The sequence below is a fragment of the Macaca nemestrina genome, chromosome 8, assembly GCF_043159975.1.
Source record: "Macaca nemestrina isolate mMacNem1 chromosome 8, mMacNem.hap1, whole genome shotgun sequence".
Lineage (NCBI taxonomy): Eukaryota > Metazoa > Chordata > Mammalia > Primates > Cercopithecidae > Macaca > Macaca nemestrina.
Window position 1 is genome coordinate 145,567,782 of NC_092132.1, and position 5,058 is coordinate 145,572,839.

Genomic DNA, 5,058 nt, shown 5'->3' on the forward strand with positions numbered 1-5,058 from the left:
AAAATGTAAAACTTTTCTGCATCAAAGTACACAATCAACAGAGCAAACTCAACAAGTCAACTCATGGGATGGGAGAACATATTTACAAATCATATATCTGATAAGGGGTTATTATTTAGTGTGTATAAAGAACACTTACAACTCAAAAACACAAAACCAACAATTCCGTTTAGAAAATGGACAAAGGACTTAAATAGACATTTCTCCTAAGAAGACATTCAAATGACCAATAAGCATATTAAAAAAATGCTTAATATAACTAATCACTATGGAAATGCACATCAAAATCAGATATCACCTCACATCTTCACATATCATTATGATGCCTACTACCCAAAAAAATGGAAATACTGTGTGTTGTTGAGCATGTGGAGAAATTGGAACCCTTATGCACTGTTAGTGGGAAGGCAGAATGGTTCAGCCGCTGCAAAAAGCAGTATGGTGGTTCCTCAAAAAATTAAACATAGAATTATCATATAATCCAGCAATTCCATTACTGGGGAGATACCCCAAAGAACTGAAAGCAGAGTCTCAAAGAGACATTTGCATACTCGTGTTCACAGCAGCATTTTCCGTAATAGCCAAAAGGTGGAAGCAACCCAGGTGTCCATCAATGGATGAATGCATGTACCAAGTGTGGTCCCTCCATACAATGGAGTATTATTCAGCCTTAAAAAGGAAGGAAATCCTGATAAAAGCTACAACATGGATACATCTCAAGGACATTATGTTAAGTGGAATAAGCCACACACCAAAGGATAACACTGTATAATTCCACTAATATTCAGCACCAGAGTAGTCAAATCCATAGAGACAGAAAGTAGAAGAGGGGTTGCCAGGGACTGGGGAGAGGTGAGTGGGAGTTGGTGTTTAATGAAAACAGAGTTTCAGTTTGGGAAGATGAAAGCGTTCTGGAGATGATGGCAGTGGCGGCTGCACAGCGGTGTGGTGGTCCTTAATGCCACATACACTGAAAAAATGGTTAAAATGGCAAATTTTATGTTATGTGTGTGTTTGCCACATACCCCCAAAAAATCAGTCAGATTATGTGACATATCTGCTCTCAGCCCTCACTCAGAATACAATCCAAATTCCTTCTTCAGTGGAGCGGGCCTCACACTCCAGCCACAGGGCCCCTCCTCTCTTACGAGCCCAGCATGTTTCTGCCCCGGGCCCCTTGCAGTCACTCTGTGTTCCCTTCACAGGCTCTTCTCCCTGGGCATTGCACGGCTCATTCCCACATTTAACTAAGGACTCTGCTCAATCCTCACTGCCTTTGGCCACCCTATTAAAATAGCACATCCCTCCAACCCCACAGCACACCTTACTTTTCTCCATGAGTTTCATCAGTGCCTGGGATTATCTTAACCACTCGTTTATCCATTCATTACTTGTCTCCTGCAGTGAAATGTGCACTCCATGCAGGCAGGGCCTTTGCCTTGCTCACTGCTGTGTCCCCCTGGGCCTAGAATAGTGATGGCCCATAGCAGAGTCCAGGAAAGAGGAGTCCAACAATGAATGAATGGATAACGCCATACAACATCTGTGTTGGTGAAATTGACAGAGGTGGTAGAATTGAGGGTGACTGATGATGGAATGAAGCTCCCACAAGATCTCTAGAGTCAGTATGCTGGGCTAAATGACTAAGATGAAGCTTAGCAGGGGTGCTAAGGCTGCCCTTGGGGCAAAAGCCCAAGTGAGTACAGGACGAGGAAGAAACTGCTTCACAGCAGCTGCACAACTAGCAAACACTTGGAAGCTACAAAATGGTGGGAAGCTCACAGGGGGATCGATGGGCCTGCAGAAACACCCCGTGATCTCAGGCTGCATGGGGTGGCTGGACAGGGGGCTGGTGTGCTCTGCCTGAGACACCCCATGGGGCAGCCCTGTCAGTCCTGCACTTTGCACTGAAGCAGTCAGAGGTTATTCAAGTACCTCTTGACCATAGGGACCAGGATGGCAAAGGCATTCCAAATTACATCCTCAACAATACATAGTTTCAAATAGCTCAAAGGAGGATATTGAACATTCCCAATACAAATAAATGATAAATGTTTGAGATGACGGATATGCTAATTACCCTGACCTGATCACTACACATTACATGTATAGAAGCATCACTATGTACCCCATGAATATGTACAACTTTTATCTGTCAATTAAAAATTAAAAATCATATTCTATAAAAACTAATAGAAGGAATGTTTAGCCCATAGATGGTAGATTTGGGAGCCAGACAGAACTGAATCAAATTCTGGTTCTGCCTTTTATTAGCTGCAGGACACATGCAGAATTCTTAACCTTAATAGTCTCTAGCTGTATGGCTGTCAAGGCCAATGTCGTAAAAGGTAAAATATAACTGTTTGATTTTGTAGTTATACACAAAGGCTTGTACTGTGTCCTGTAGAAAACTTGAAGAGTCATCCCTTAAAAATATACATCCATAGTCTTTGCTGGAATTGCCAGTGAAATGTACTTTATCAGGGTCCCAATATCATGTACAAAATGTAGCATGGAAACTTAATGCCCACTTTTTATAAATGCTTATCTATAGATGGGCATCCCAATTTGAGGCAACACATATATGATCAGAAGTAGGAATGAATATAAATGATGGAGTATCATGATAGTAGAAACAGATAGAATATTTAGAATAGAAACAGCCCTAAATGAATAACAACTCGTGTATCTCTTCTGCTAGATTGATTATAACCTAAAACAGTTCTGTTCTGGATGATCTTGGTAAATCATATGCTTGAATCGTGACTGAAATCATCTTGAAAAACGTTGTTTTTAAAGAACCTAAAAGCTGGGAGTGGGGGCTCATGCCTGTAGTCCCAGCAACTTGGGAGGCCAAGGCAGGAGGATCACTTGAGGCCAGGAGTTTGAGACCAGCCTGAGCACCATAGCAAGACTCCATTCCCACAAAAAAATTAAAAACTAACTGGGCATAGCTGTGGATGCCTGTAGTTTGAGCTACTCAGGAAGCTGAGGCTGGAGGATCACATGAGCCTAGGAATTGGAGGTGGTAGTGAGTATGGTCTCACTGTTGCACTCCAGCCTGGGTGACAGAGAGAAAACCTGACTCCAAACAAAAAACAAAAAGAAAAAGCAAACAAACAAAAAACCCTGTAGGTGGTACCCTTCAAAGGTGTTCCTTTTGGGATACAAAATTAATTTGGATCCCCAAATACAAATTATTTTGTATAAATTGGGGCCCCTCAGGTTCTACAGTGGAATCGCTGCAGTGGCTGATGAGGAGGACACAAAACAAGAGTCCTTCCACTGGGATTTACATGCTGGTTTTCCTCATCATGGGTTTGTCCTTCATGGCTCCAGCCTTCAGTGGAGTCAGGTACAAGCAAGTGATGACTTGCTGATGAAAACACTGGACAATGCAGTCTGGATTTTTTTTTACAAAAGTAGAAATATCAGAATGTGACAACTTAGAGTGACCATATAATTTATCAGCCAATTGGAATACTTTAGAAAGTGAGGGAAGCAGGAGAGGGTGAGTATGAACAGGTACACTGGACTACAAACGTAAACCAGCACTGACCTTTGTCACTGCTGTGGCCAAAGCCATGAGGATATTCAGGCTTCAGAAGAGGCTCACCACGAGTGCCCTCCACGGTAGCAAGAAGGTCTGGCTTGACCCCAGTGAGACCAGCGAAATCATCAACGCCAACTCCCATCAGCAGATCCGGAAGCTGATCAAAGTTGGGCTGATCATCCACGAGCCTGTGACTGTCCATTCTCGGGCTGGATGCCAGAAAAGCACCTTAGCCCGCCAGAAGGGCAGGCACACGGGCACAGGTTAGCTCAAGGGTACAGCCAATGCCCAAATGCCAGAGAAGATCACTTGGATGAGGAGAATGAGGATTCTGCACCAGTTGCTTGGAAGATATTGTGAATCGAAGAAGATTGATCACCACATGTATTACAGCCTGTACCTGAAGGTGCAGGGGAATGTGTTCACAAACAAGCAGATTCTCACGGAACACAATCACAAGCTAAAGGCAGGCAAGGCCCACAAGAAGCTCCTGGCTGACCAGGCTGAGGCCCGCAGCTTTAAGACCAAGGAAGCATGCAAGCTCGGTGAAGAGCGCCTCCAGGCCAAGAAGAAGGAGATCATCAAGACTTTGTCCAAGGAGGAAGAGACCAAGGAAAAAAAGCTTCCCCTTTGTCTGTACATCCTAACCACCGTGATTACATAGATCAGCCATTAAAATAAAACAAGCCTTAAAAAAGAAAAGAAAAGAAAAGAAAAACAGGACTGCCCTGAGAAAACTAGGACGTATGGTCACCCCAAGAGGAGTCCTTTCATGGGAATATGGCGTTGAGAGGCACAGGCCTGCCAGGAGCTGTTTCATAAGGATTCAGTGTTTTTCTTGTGCAGGGGAATGAATTTTGATGAGTATAAAAGATGAATGAGAGGACCAAGACATTCCAATTCCACCCACTAGATTAGCCAGTTTGGTTTTTGACAGTTCTGTCCCTCTGTTTTACATTTTCCAGGTTTGGGAAATGCAGACATAGATATGGATAGTAACATTTTGAAGTGACTCAGTAGCCCACCTGATAGCCACAAGAGCTTGGCATGGGTTGAAGGTATTCTTTAGGTGGGAACCAATGACAAGCTGTATGACTTTCTTTGCAGGAAGATAAAGAGGTACTTTGCTGTGGGGAAAAGAAAGAGAGATCAGCCTGTTACTGTGTCTATATAGAAAGAAGTAGACATAAGAGACTCCATTTTGTTCTGTATTTGAGATGCTGTTAATCTGTGACCCTACCCCCAATCTTGTCCTTGCAAGAGACATGTGCTGTGGTGACTCAAGGTTTAATGGATTTTGCACTGTGCAGGATGTGTCTTTTTTAAACAAATGCCTGAAGGCAGCTTGCTAGTTAAAAATCCTGCCCATCCCTGGGCAATGGAACATCTCGGTGTAAAACCCGATTGTATGCTCTGTTTACTGAGATAGGAGAAAACCACCTTACGGCATAAGGTGGGACTCGCTGGCGGGACTTGCTGGCGCAATGCTGCTAAGAGGTTTGTGG

At 43.5% G+C, this 5,058-nt stretch overlaps 1 pseudogene; it reads left to right on the forward strand.

Annotated features, from left to right (window-relative positions):
- The first annotated feature begins 3,584 nt into the window (after positions 1-3,584).
- On the forward strand, positions 3,585-4,217 carry LOC105491195 (large ribosomal subunit protein eL19-like; annotated as a pseudogene).
- The last annotated feature ends 841 nt before the right edge of the window (positions 4,218-5,058 follow it).